This window comes from Camelus ferus, chromosome 17, assembly GCF_009834535.1.
Source record: "Camelus ferus isolate YT-003-E chromosome 17, BCGSAC_Cfer_1.0, whole genome shotgun sequence".
In the NCBI taxonomy this organism is placed as follows: Eukaryota; Metazoa; Chordata; class Mammalia; order Artiodactyla; family Camelidae; genus Camelus; species Camelus ferus.
Genome location: NC_045712.1, coordinates 37,144,866 through 37,159,484, shown reverse-complemented (window position 1 = coordinate 37,159,484; position 14,619 = coordinate 37,144,866). Strand labels below are relative to the sequence as shown.

The window sequence follows — 14,619 nt, the reverse complement described above, 5'->3', positions numbered from 1 at the left end:
TCTGCCATTGGCCTCATTTTTTGACAATGAGAATTTGAGCTCTGCTGGTTAGGTGTGGGTGTAAGTATGCCATGGGTGTATGTGTGTGTATGTGTGTGTGCGTGTGCATGTGCATGTCGTTGTATGTTCCTGTGTGTGTGTGGGGGGGTTTCACATAGATTTCCATGTCAACACAAGTTAGCTGACAAAGTTCTGGGCTCTTTCAATGATAAAGATATGGGTTTCCTTCCAACCCACCCTCACTATGAAATCAACAGCTGAAAAGAATATGATAAAAATGGTAAACCAAAATACTGTGCCTGAAAATCTTCACCGAGTGAGTTATTGGAAAATAAATAGCACACTTTAAAGTAAACCAAGGATCAAAGAAATCTAAAGGGGAGTTAAAAAGACACTGAATGAGATAAATGTGAAAATACAACATCAAACTTTGTGGGACACAGTTAAAACAGCACCGAGAGGGAAATTTTTAGCACTAAACGCTTACATTAGAAAAGAGAAAATGTCTCACGTAAATAACCTAGGCTTCTATCTTAAAAACCTAGAAAAAGAGAAGCAAGATAAACTCAAATTAAGTAGAAGGAAGGAAAAAATAAAGAGGAGAACTGATAAAATTGGAAACATAAAAATATCAGAGAAATAAAACAAAAAAGTTCGTTCTCTGAAAAGATCAATAAAAGTAATTATACCTCTAGAAAGACTATCAAAAAAGAGAAAGACACAAAGTACTAACATCAGACATGAAACAGTGGCTATAACAACAGATCCTACAGACATCAAAGATAATAACCAAATCGTGTAAACAACTCTTTAACTTAGATGAAGTAGACTAATTCCTCAATAAATACAGACCACCACCACTTGCCCAATAGGATATAAACAACCTGAATAACTTTATAACTATTAAGGAAATTGAAGTCATAATTTTAAAACTCCTGAGAAAAAAATCTCCAGGTCCAGATAATTTGACTGGAAGATTCTTTCAAATGTTTAAAGAAGTATTGATACCCATTCTATATAACCCTTGCCAGAAAGCAGAAAAAGAGAGAATACTTCACATCTCAGTTTGTAAAGATAGTACAAAAAAAAAAAAACCCCAAAAACCCCATAGGATAACTACAGACCAATGTCCTTCACAAATGTAAATGAAAAAAACTTCTATTAAATATTAGCAGATAGAATACTGGGTTTATTCCGGAGATGCAAGGCTGGTTCATTACTTGAAGTTCATCAATGCAAGCAACTACATTAAAAGGCTAAAGAAGGAAAATCACATGATCATACCAATTGGTACAGAAAAAGCATTTGACAAAATCCAACACCTATTCATGGTAAAACTCTCAGAAAGAACTAGGGATGGGGGAAAACTTCCTCAACTTGATTAGAAAAATACTTATTAAAAACCCAGCACTAACATCGTACTAATGATGAAAGACTGAATGTTTCCCCACAAGATTGAGAATTAGGCAAGTGTGTCTGTATTAACCACTCTTGTTCAGCATAGTACTGGAAGCCTTGGGCAGCACAATTAGGCAAAAGGAAATAAAAGGCATACAGATTGGAAGGGAAAAAAATAAAACTGTTAGCAGATGACATAAGGGTCCACAAAGAAATGCCAAATAATATCCAAAAACAAAACAAAACTGAAACAATTCCTAGGATAGTAAGTGAGCTGAGGAAAGTTGCAAGATATAAGATCAACAAATAAAAATGTATTGTATTTTTGTATACTAGTAGTAAACACATGGAAAGCAAAATGAAAGAGTGTTATTTACAATCTCTCTCTCAAAAAAGAAATACTTGTGCATAAATCACCCAATGTACAAAGCATGTATGCTAAAAATTACAAAATGTTGATGAAATAAATTTTAAAAGATCTAAATAAATGGAGAGATATTCATGGGTTGGAAGATTCATCATAGTAAAAATGTCAATTATCCCCCAAATAATATATAATTATAATACAATTTCCATCAAAATCCCCAAAGGTTTTTGGTAGGCAGAGACAAGTTCATTCTAAAATATATATATATATATATATATACACATACATACACATATATACATATACATATACATATACATATACATATATATTTAAAGCAAAGGAGCTAGAATAACTAAAATATTTTTAAAAAGAAGAAAGAAATGGGAGGAATCACTCTATTTCAAGACTTACTGTGCAGCTATAGTAATTAAGACTGTGGTATTGGCAAAGGGTGGACACAAAGATTAATAGAAGAGAAAGGAAAACCCAGAAATAGCCCCACACCAGTATGACCATCTTATTTTTGACAAAGGTGCGAAAGCAATTCACTGGAGGAAGGATAGACTTTTCAACGAATGGTGCTGGAGCACTTGGATATTCATAGGCCGAAAAAAAAAAAAAGAGAGAGAGAAAACAACTTTGGATTTTATACAAAAATTAACTCAAAATGCATCATGGATATAAATGTGTATGTAAAATTATAACATCTTCTAGAAGAAAAATTTGGAGTACTTAAAGCTTGGTGAAGAGTTCTTAGACATAACACCAAAAGCGTATATAAAAGACTTAAATTAGACTTCATCAAAATGGAAACTCTTTGCTCTGCAAATGATCCTGTTAAGATAAGCTACAGAGTGAGAAAGAATTTGCAAACCACATATCAGACAAAGGACCTGTCGCTAGAATATATACAGAATCCTCAAAAAGTCAGCAGTAAAAAACCAAACGATTCAGTTAAAAATGTCTAAAGAGCTTGGAGAGACATTGCATTGAAGAGCATATACAGATTGCAAATAAGCACATGAAAAGATATTCAACATCACCAGCCATGAGGGAAATACAAATGAAGACTGTGATGAGCTATCACTACCTACTTATCAGAAAAGCTAAAATAAAAAGTAGTGGCAATGCCAAATTCTGGCAAGGATATAGAGAAACCAGATCTCTCATATATTGCTGTTAGCAACATGAAATGGCATAGCCACTCAGGAAAAGAGTATGACCATCTCAAAAAACTGAACTGATCCAACAATCATACTCTTCAGTATTTATCCCAGAGAAATGAAAACTTAGGTTCTCACAAAAACCAATACCTGTATATTTATAGAAAATTAATTCTTAATAGGCCCAAACTGGAAATAATCCAAATGTCCCATGATAGGTAAATGGCTAAATTCCACACCATGGGACACTACTCAGTAATAAAAAGGAACAAGTTTTTGGTATATGCAACAAGTTGCATTGATCTCAGGGGTTTTATGATTAGTTAAAAAATGCAATCTTAAAAGGTCATATACTGTGATTGTGTAATTCTATTTACATAACATTCTTGAAATGACAAAATCATAGAGATAGGAAGCAAATCAGTGGTTGCTGGGGTTAGGGGTGGTGGGGGCAGGTTTGACTATAAAAGGGTAGCAGGAGCGACATCTTTGTGATGACGGAATAGTTCTGTATCTTGATTGAGGTGGTGGTTACTGGAACCTAGGTATGCGACAAAATGAAACAAAACTACACAGACACATTGTGCCAACATCCAATTCCTGGTTTTGATATTATACTATACTTTTGGAAGATGTAACCAGTGGAGAAAAATGAGTGAAGGTTAGGTGGGATTTCTCTATACTGCTTTTACAACTTCTTACGAATTGACAATTATTTCAAAGCTAAACAAACAAAAAAAGCTCTGATCCTGCTATTTTTCAGCTCAAAAAGCTTCAACAATTATCCGTTGCCCACAGCAGTGCCTTTACAACTTTAGTGTACAAAGTATCACGTTGTATTGAACATGCAGATCCCCAGGCCCCTGCCCCAGAAATGTTGAGGCAGTAGGTAGTGGGGAGGGGCAGGGACCTAACATACTCTGCAGGTGATCAGGCTGCAAGAGGGGTCTTCAGATCACTCTTGGAGAAACTCAGACTCTGGCTTTGCTCTTGAACGCTTAGTTTACAGTTAAAACTCTACAACAAAAACATCTGTTCATCAGTTCCAGGACAGGGGTATGGGAAGCAAGGAGCTGCGTGTGATATTTAAGGAGGCACTCACTCTTAGGTCCATGAAAGTGCAGAATTGGCACTTTCCTGAACTTAAGAATGAGTGCCTCCTTAAATTTTGCGTCTTACATGTGCCCCCCAATGTTCATAGCAGCATTATACATAATAGCCAAGACATGGAAACAACCTAAATGTCCATCAACAGATGACTGGATAAAGAAGATGTGACACACACACACACACACACACACACACACACACACACACACACAGAGGAACATTACTCAGCCATAAAAAAGAATGAAATAACGCCATCTGCAGCAACATGGATGGACCTAGAGATTATCATACTGAGTGAAGTAAGTCAGAAAGAGAAAGACAAATATATGATATCACTTCTATGTGGAATCTAAAAATAAAATGATACAAATTCTATTTACACACCAAAAACAGACTCACAGACATAGAAAACAAACTATGGTTACCAAAGGGGAAAGGGCAGGGAGGGATAAATTAGGGGTTAGGGATTAACAGACAAACATTACTATATATAAAATAGATAAACAAGCCCTACTGTTAGCACAGGGAACTATATTCAATTTCTTTAATAACTTATAGTGGAAAAGAATCTGAAAAGAAAAAATATATATGTATGTATATGTATAACTGGATCACCTGAAACTAACATTGTAAATCAACTACACTTCAATAAAAAAATTTTTTTTTTAATTGTGTGTTAGATTCTTCCACCTGGTCCTGGCCCTCTTCTCCATACAAAGACTTGGAAAAGTCTTTAAAAGTCTTAAAGTTTCTTAGCAGCTTAATCATTATACCCCCAAACTGGAAACAACCAAATGTCCACCAACTAGGGGACCAGTAAATTATGGTATAGTCATACAATGAAATGCTAGTCAGCAACAAAAAGAAACTACTAATATACGCAATAATATGGGTGAATCTCACAAACGTTATGCTGAATAACACAAAAAGAATACATATTCTGAAGGAAAATTTGGAAAATCTGGGAAAGAAATCTAATCTATAGTGACAGAAGCTCTGGAAAAGACAAATCTAATTTACATCAACAGACAGCAAATCAGAGTTTGCCTGGGTGGGTGATTATCTGGGAAGATGGGTGATTACAAGGGAACTTTTGGGAGTATCAGGAATGTTTCCTATCTTGATTGGTGGTAGTTACACTGGTGTATACTCCTGGAAACGCCCATTTAACATGAGTGCATTTTATCGTATGTGAATGATACCTCATTGAAATTGATTAAAGAAACAAAACAGAAAAATGAAATTCCCAGCTGTCTCACAACTTGTGCTTTGAGGGAAAGGCCATCTTTTCGATGGGCTCTGGGTATAACACAGTCGAGTAGGAAGAGCCTTGGAGAGGGGTCAGGACACCTGGATTCTCATCCTGGTTCTAATACTAACTGGCTGGATGACCAGTTATTCGGTCATTCAACCTTCTGAGTCCTGTCTGCTGTGTGTACATCCCAGGGCTGGTGGAAATAACAGATACACTAAAATACATGGTCACCTGGTGAAGAGCTATACATCTGTCAGGAATTTTTACCGGTTCTTGGATGGAAGCTGCCCTTTGCACAGCCCTTTGAATTCAAGTCCATAATGAGGAAATTTCCATAGCAATCAGGTATATGCAAATTAAAGCCGCAAGACATAGTTTTTTGCCCATGTATTTGGCAAAAATGAGAAAGTCAGCGTATCAAGGGTTGATGAGAATGCAGGAAGTGAGGACTCTGGAGGCAAGGCTGGTGGGAGAGTGAACTGATGTAGCATTTGAAGGACAACCTGGGAGAAGGTAAGGCTGCAAATACCCTCTGATCCAGCAGTTCCACTCTTGGGTTCCTCATCCAGAGAAAGCCTGCACAGGCCATAAGGAGACAGGTGGGAAGATACCCATTGCAGTGTTGTTTTTGACGGCAAAGACTCGGGACATCTTAGGTGTCTGTCACCGGGGAATGGATACATAAAACGCAGTCCATGCACATGTAGTAAGACAAGGCAGCAATCAGAAATACATTTACTACAGCTGCACAGTTGTAGCTCAAAGACATCGGGCTGAATTTTAAAAAGTATTCCGAATGACATTTATGGCATAATATCATTTATGTAAACCAAACGCAGGCACGCTGGAGTTTTCAAGAATATAAATATAGATTCTGGGTGGAAAGTGGACAGTAAGAATATACATTAATACACTGGAGAGGGAGAAGTACCTAAGAGTGTGGAAGGGAATGGGCTGGGATGAGTGATGAAGGTGAAAATTAACAAAACAAAATAAAAAAGGACTCAGCATGGACCAACGACTGCAGCGGAACATTCAATTAAATTCTGAGCATCTAAGCAGCTGGCAAAAATGTTCCAGATGTGATACTGAGAATGAGTCGGGCTTGGGGACCAGAACCACATCTTTAGAACTGGTGGTTTTCAATCTGGGCTATCCACGGAATCACTTGGGGAGTTTGAAAACACTAATGTCTGGGTCTCACAGCCAGAGATTTCAGTTTAATTGGCTTGGAGTGTAAGCTGGGACCGCCAGGATTTTTAAAAAGTTGCTCTCCTCCATCCCCTCCCACCCAAATGAGTCTAGGTTTAGCCAAGATAGAGAACCACTGCCCAGGGGCTCAGGTTTTGTATGTAAAACAATTGCTCCAGGTCATTCTGTAATTTGGGCAAATCTGGAAGATACTGGAGCCTCAGTTTTCTCAGCTGTAAAATGGGGAAGACACTCACCTTGCAGAGTTGGAATGGACTAGGATGTTCCTCTGTGACTACCACTTAGTAATGGCTCAACAGATGGTAGCCATTATTCTGAAAAAGAAAAAATTAGGAGATCATTGAATCATCAGCATCAAAGTGAAAAGACAGAATTGTGAATCCTGATAAGTTCACAGATTTCCCTGGGAAGGAGGTAAAACTAGGGGCTGGATCTGCCTGGGTCCTGAACGTCCCCACCAAATCAGGAAGCCAGCCTTCTCGGCAGTTTCAGTTTGAAGATGCTAGAGAAATCTGTTATTGGCCACTGCCCTCTGTTGAAATAATACTGTCACTTCTGAGTAGAGAATTCTCAGACTTGTCACATAATAGCATTCGAACTTCAACTCGCTGGGGAAAAGGTGGACCCCTGTGTGAGCACTCATAGGAAATGCTGCCCCTCTAAAGGAATCCTAATTATAGGGTCATTATATAGGAATCATTATAGCTAATACAATAAAGCTACTTTCCTTATGTTTATTCTCAGCATTTGATATATGTTATTTTGAAAAAAGAATCAATCCTCATAACAAACACAACTCATCACACTGCAAACACAAGAGGCAGGTACTATTGTATAGATGAAGAGACAGAGGCATGAGGAGGTAAGTAATTTGTCCAAAGCACACAGCCGGGAAGCAGCAAAGCTGGCTCCAAGGTCTGTATTCCTGATCAGCTCTGCTTTCTTCCTCTTGAATGCCTCTGGTTCCTTTGCTCTGATTTTGACAATTGTTCTGCAGCCTGTACTGTTGTCCAAATATATTTTTCCATTTAAAACACCCTTGAGTCTGTGCTGCATCCCTTGCATGCCCCTCCCCTTCACAGCAAAATTCCTTGAAAAAATAGTCCACACTCTCTCTTCTCAGAAGCGAGGGAGTCTGTTATCAGTTCTCCTAAATTCCTCAGGAATCTGGCCTTGATCTGCTTATCTGATTTGTATGTGCTCTCTCCAAAGGCCCTTGCTATGCATACATTATAGATGTTACACATGATTATTGAATCAAGAAAATGTGACAGTTCAGTCCAAAAACATTTTAATCCTTCGATCTCCCATGTACTTTCCTATTTTTTCCACCAGGTGGAGGTCTTCTCTTAACGCCCAATTCTGCTTTCCTCTTCACAGGTCAGGTACACAACTCTAGATTTTGGGCTCTGGAAATGTGGCTGATGTCAATTGAGATGTGCTTAAGTACACATCACATGCCAGATATTGAAGATTTAGCAGGAAAAAAGAGAACGTAAAATATCTTACTAATAAATGTAATAAGCAGGGAGGGTAATAGCTCAGCATGCATGAGGTCCTGGGTTCAATCCCCAATGCTTAGCATGCATGAGGTCCTAGGTTCAATCCCCAGTACCTCCATTAAAAAAAATTTTTTTTAATGTAATAAATTGGTTACATGTTGAAATGATAATATTTTAGATACATTAGATCAAGTAAAAGATATTATGAAAATTAATTTTACCTATTTTTAGATTTTAAAAAATGTGGCTACTAAAAAATTTAAAATTGCATGTGTGGCTTATTTTATAGTTGAATTGGACAGCACAGGCTCTCTCCCAACAGCAAACCCTAAGGTAGGTCTGCAGAACCCTTGGGCTCCAAGGAACCCAGTTTGAAATCTATTCGCTTGACTCTGCTCATGAAGAAACTGTGGCCCAGATGGGTCAAGAACTTTTCCAAAGTGATCCAAGTGATGGATCTTGAGCTTAGATTAGAATTCAGGTGGTCTATACCCTATATCTTTTTCTCCCTCCTATTATGGAGGTCCCTGAATGCCACAGGAAGTCACAGGCACAAGACCCTCTGCTGGGTCTTTAAGGTCTTTAGCAAGAAAAGTTACCACCTCACAGCTCTTCCTTGTTCACTTCCATAGGCCCCCTGCACAGCCAAGGGGCTGCTCCCCTGCAATGTCTGCCCACCTTGTGAGCATTTTCCTGCTTTCTGCAGGGAATCCCAGCCCTGCTTCAGGGCTCTGTCTGGCTGCTTCCTCTGTGGCGCTGACAGCCTGGCTGGAGACCCTGGAGACAAGTCCTTCTCACTCTTTTGTGTTCACCTACCCTCTAGACTTGCCCAATCCCGGTCCCACCCGGGGGGCATAATACCTCCTGCTGGAGTAAGTCCAACCCAGCTGGAAGGATGAAAAGACAGGGTCAGCTAGACTGGTCACTTGCTGACCCCATGACTACCACACTCTGTTACTATGGAGAGCTCACGTCAACCACAGTCCCTGCTTGCAGAGAGGGGACTGGTGATCACAAGGCCAGTGAGTCACATGGGAACTGAAAGCACCTCTCAGGGGGGTGACTTCTCTAAAGTGGATGCACGAATCAGCAGTGTTCTGAAGCTGGGAGGCAAGGCCAGATCCTGTGTCGCAGCCAGGGATCTTAAGCGCAAGCCTCGGCACCACAAATCTTCCCCACTGTGGCCCCACAGAACTGTAACATCGTGGGTCAGCTGTAGTTTCCTTTGTGGTCGGGGATGAGGCCCGGACACATGTGTGAGCCTGCACACGTATGGGTCTGCCCAGGTGAGAAGTCCCTGTTGCTGGCTTGTGTCTCTCCTCTTCATGGGGGCCCCACCCAAGTGGGAGCAAAGGATCTCAGCACCCTCCTCTCTACCCTGGATTCCTAGTCAAGGAGCCGTGTGAATGTAGGCCCTAAGTGTGGCCACAATTTCTTGGGCCATCACTGCACGGTGCTTGCACCTCATCTCTGCCTATTCTGAGCCCAGATTTGAGAACTGCTGAATCACGGGGCTGTAAGAGGACCTGTGCTGTGTGGCTCAGCAGTCATAAGATGAGGGCTTGCTTCCCAGTTCTGCCAAAGCTCCAGCTGCGCGATTCTGTGGGCCTGTGCATAGTGCGATTGGTGAAACATCTAGTCAGACTCACGTTGGCCCACATTCTCCAGAATGGGCAGCTGCATGGTGGGCAACATTCCTAACAGGGAAGGAGTAAAGATTCACCAGATTCTAATACCCTGTTTCCGTATGTTTGTGGGGTTCTTCCATGCTTCACCAATGAAAACCCATCTCTCCACTCATTATGCTAATGAACAAAACCTCTGGCGCTGATCAGAGATAAAGGTAGCTGAAGTACATGCGGGGGCTCCTCTGGTGTGTGGCCTTCTGATTAATCACCACCACTGGAGTTGCCCTCATTAGGGCAACTGGCCTCCTCTAGGGTATAGATTAAAAGGGACTGAATAACATTTAGATCACACTACCAGTGCTGAAGTATTTCAAAATAAATTGTAGATATCAGAGGCCCAGGGCACCCCAGCCTCTATGATAATAGTAACAAATAGCATTTCTTTGAATTACAAGATGTTATTCCAGGCCTTTCAGTCCCTTACAAAGTCAGTCCCTTGAATTATTTCTAGGCATCCCCAGGAGTCTCCACTTCACCCCTTTCCACTTCTAGCTCCCTTCGCAACAGGCATTTGTCGTCTGGATTGCCTACAACAGCACTCCCCATTTTGGGGGCAAGCTTCTTCCCTACTCCAGCCATCATGTGGCCATGGGGATGAGCATGTGACCTGCTTGGGCTAGTCATAATAGCCTTGTCCTTCTGGCCAAAGTGATGGGCCAGGAAAGGGCAAAGGGCCTGAAAAGCCAATCAGGAGACTTCCCAGAGATTTTTTCAATCCAGAATTAGAGAGGATACACTTTCAAAGCTGTATGCAGACATGGTTTTGGTCTTGTGGGGAACAGCTGAGTCTCGAGCATGAATCCGATATGCATAGAGAATCAGAGACACAGGTTCTTATGGACTGGATGTTTGTGCCCCCTCCCATCAAATTCACAGGCTGAAGTCCTGATCACCAGTGTGGTGATATTAGGAGGTGGGGATTGGGAGGTAATTAGGTTTGGATGAGGTCTTGAGGGTGTGGCCCCCATGATGGGATTAGTGCACTTATCAGAAGCGGAAGAGACACCAGAGCCCACATACACTCACACCAAGAGGAGACCCTGTGAGGATGTAAGGAGCAGGTGGCTGTCTGCAAGGCAGGAAGTGGGAACGAAATGTGCCAATGCCTTGACCTTGGACTTCCCAGCTTCCAGGGCTGTGAGAAATAAATGCCTGCTATTTAACCCACTATGGGATTTTGTTAAGGCAGCCTGAGCTGACTAAGATGTAGGTGGAGAGAGAGGAATCAATTGCTGAATCTCTAAATCCAGTTGTCCCTGGGTCCAGCTGTACCCAGCTGTGCACTCTATGCAGTCTAGTTATACAGCCCACAAAGGCCTTTTTTGGCTCAAGCTGATTAATCTGTCCACCATCATCAGTCAGTAGTTACTTTGCAGGACCAAACTTTCATTCCTTGCTGAAGCCCTGTGCTGCTGCTGGGACCTCTGGTGCTGGCTGCAAAAGATCACAGTCACCTACTCTGCCCTCCTGATGCTGCCCAATCTGAACCTGAGGACCATCTAGGCCAAAGTGGAGACCCTCAGTACTGCAGTGCAGTTAGCTTTTGGCTGGCATGTCTGGCAGACACCCACTCTTTGGGTTAGCAGGGTGTCTGCATCTCTAAGCTTGCCTACAACTGGGTCATGCATATTGTAGATCAGTTAAGGCTTGTTAAGTAATTTTGGATTCTTATTTTTAAAAGTCATATTGCCAGGCAAGGTATCACCCTGGCCATCTGCTTCAGTAACCATGTCTGCCTTCTGGGAAGGACTTCCTCCCTCAGGACATAAGGCTAATCCTGTCCCCGCAGTGCTAGTTATGTCCTGGCCCCACTCTACTCTCCTATGTGTCCGTGGCCCCACTGTGTGCCCTGTGGCTTCCTGGGCTGTGATCTCCAAGGAAGGCTTCATACACATGGAACCTTGGTAAGAGCCTGTGTGTCTGGTGCTCTGTGTCCATTTAAGTGTCCCAGCCTCACATCTCTTCTGTTGTTTATCAACCGGCTGACTCACCCTGAGCTTGTGGTCTCAGCAAACATGACCCTTGAGATCTCTATCTGCCCTTTCCACAGAGAGGAAGCCAGATAGCATCATGTATTGATGGTTTGTTTCTGTTTACTAATTAAGAAGATGAAAGCAACAGATTCTGACGCATCTTTCCTTCTTTGATTGATTAGGGCCAGTGGACCTGAGGACAGATGATGAAGCATTTAGGGTTTAGTTTTCTCCTCTGGAAATGGAACCATGATTAAAACATTGCTCAGAACTTACCTCCTACAGGTCTGAATATCCTGGACATGTAGCAAAGACTTCTGAGTACATCAGGCTCCTTAAGAGAAAGGGATTTCCTGAGAGGGATTTCCTCATATCAGCCTGTGAGGGCAGGAGTGGGAGCAGTGTTTGGTGTTCCAGGGAGTTTGGGACCTGCCCATGCTCTCGACTTCTCTCATGGGCCTCACGGCTGTGAATCTCTCTGTGTATCACCCTCCATCTCCTCCTACTCTCAGGAAGACAATCATCTCTGGCTTCTTGAGCCGCAGATTCCAGAGGGAGCTGATCCAGCCAGCAGAGACTGGAGATGTCCCCTACTATTCATCCTCTCTCAATACTATAACCCTGGACTTTTAGCTAGGCACGGCTGCCTAGAATAGAAATAACACTTCCCAGCATTCCTTGCACCCAATTCTGGCTGCATAATCATGTTCTGGCCAGTGGGATACAAGTGAAACTTATCCGTGAGACTTCTAGGTTGTGTTTTAAAGGGAAGGGGGCATGTCCCCTGGGGTCCTTTTTCCTTTCCCACTTGTTAGAATGTGGACATGCTGTGAGCCATCTTGGATAGTGCAGATGAGGACAACACTGCAGCTGGCAAAGAAACAAGATAGAAAGAGCCTGGCTGCTGACATCTTTGCAGAATAGAGCAAACCTAATTTTTAGCCTCTTTGCAGCTTGGAGGTGGTGAAGGGATGAAGCAGAAGGTATAGGTCTGCAGGAAAAGTCTTTCAGAGGAGCTGACTTGTCTGTAGAAACATTTTTCCCCTCCCCCACTTCCTCTCGCTGCTGGCTTGGAGCATGGACTGGCTGGGTCTCCAGGATCCATCTTAGATTGCAAGGTGATCTTAAGGGGGGAAGCCTCAGGCTGGAGAAGGAGGAGCAGAGAGCTCAGTTGGAGTCTCTGATGCTGCTGTGGATCCCAAATAGCCTGGAGGGTCAGTCTCAAAGTTTTCTGTACCCAAGTGAGGAATAAACTTCCGTCTTGTTGAAGCCCTCACTACACAGTGTGCTTTGTGGACCAGAAATGTGAGCACCCCCCAGGAGCATGTTAGAAATGCTAAACCTTCTGAATTAGAACCTGCATTTTAACAAGATCCACAGGTGACTCACGTGCACGTGATGGTTTGAGAAGCACTGGTTTAAGCCACTACTTATTATTACACATTTTCCCATTGTGGCAGCTCAATCTAATTATTGCACATAGAGATGATTCCCACATGGGGTCATCTAGAAAATGGGACTAAGAGGGACTGCTGAGGAGCTCACTACTGGGTTCTCCCACTTCTCCTTTCCCTGCGTCCAGGAAAAGCATGCATGGCTCTCAGCAAAACTTCATTTCCCCAAATCAAACCATGAGGGTCTTGGGAAGCCTCGACCAGGGTTGTCCTGGAGCCCAGGTTCTTGATAAGCAAGCTGCAGTTGCTTCCACCCCCGACCACCCCTGTCTCCAGACCCAAGAGTGGCAGAGGGTAGATGATGGTGGTGTGCTCAGAGGAGGTAAGTGATGGGGCCTACAATCATTTTGAAATCTTAAGGCGTCATAAAATATATCATCCTTCCTGGAAGACTTGGCCTTCTGTTTTTAAACATGGGCGCTTCTAGGCTTTGCTTCTGGGGCTGATTGTCACACTGGGTGACTCGAACTTCACTGTCTAGCAGGGTTATATCCTCTGGTACAAAACTCCAGGAAGTGTCCCTCCTAGCCCATCTGTATCCAATGAGACAGTCAGGTGAGGGGTAAGAAAGGCTCCTCAGGATGACATTCTAGAGAACGGTTCTCGACAAGGTCTCAACTGGATGTAATTTGTTCAAGTGAATCACTTGAAAACATTTAACTCTAGGGAGGCAACGGAAAGTAATAGTGAGATGTGAGGAGATCTTGTTCCAAGCCACAGTTCTGCCCTTTACTTCTTTTTGATCTTGGACAATTTTCTTACCTATCCAAGCCTTCTCTCCAAGTCTCTGGTGGCTTTTTAGTAAATCCCAGTACTTCTGAACTTAACCTTGGTTTCTGCATCTGTACATGGAGAAATAATGATAATTAATAATAATAATGATGATGAAACCAACAACAGCAAATATCTTTGTTGATAGGTTTTTGTGGGCTCAGGAATTGACCTTGTTTGTAATGAAATCCTCAGTTTTTCATGTAGGCAGATCTGCAGGCCTCATAGATCTTGTACACCAGCACCTCTCAAACTTTAATGCCCAAATGTGTCACCTGGAGACTTAAGTAAAAGGGCGTTTCTGATTCAGCCAGTCTGGCTGGGGGTCTATGATTCGGCAAATCTGAAAAGCGTCTCGGTGATGCTGCTGCTTCTCCAGGGACCATACGCGTCCTATGGCAAATTGTAGACTCTCTACTAACGACTTGTGGATATTCCTTAGTTACTGCCTCTCAACTGTTCCAAACTTGACCCCACTGTAATTTCAGACACTATAAATACAAAAAGCAAATGAGTTGCCATTTGTTACACGATCACACCATGAGGATTTCCATTTTCTGTTTCTGTTTTGTTGTGGAGAGATGTTTAGCCCTGCAGGCAGCACAATGTCCTTCCATCTGGGTTCCTGGTGGTGCATGATTTCCCCATGTTTAAAGGATACCTCTCAGCTTGATGTGGCAGTTTTTGCTGTGGTTATGTCTTTCAACATACTTCCTGCTTTTC

At 42.2% G+C, this 14,619-nt stretch overlaps 1 protein-coding gene across 1 annotated transcript in view; it reads right to left on the bottom strand.

Moving 5' to 3' along the window:
* The window catches only part of XCR1 (X-C motif chemokine receptor 1), a 29,782-nt gene extending 15,825 nt beyond the window's left edge, over nucleotides 1-13,957 (bottom strand). The window contains exons 1-2 of the mRNA XM_014561793.2: nucleotides 13,888-13,957; nucleotides 6,745-6,822 (exon numbers count right to left, since the gene is read on the bottom strand). The gene's annotated coding sequence lies outside the window, so the exon portion shown is untranslated. The remainder of the gene's footprint in view (nucleotides 1-6,744; nucleotides 6,823-13,887) is intronic.
* Nucleotides 13,958-14,619: the final 662 nt, after the last annotated feature.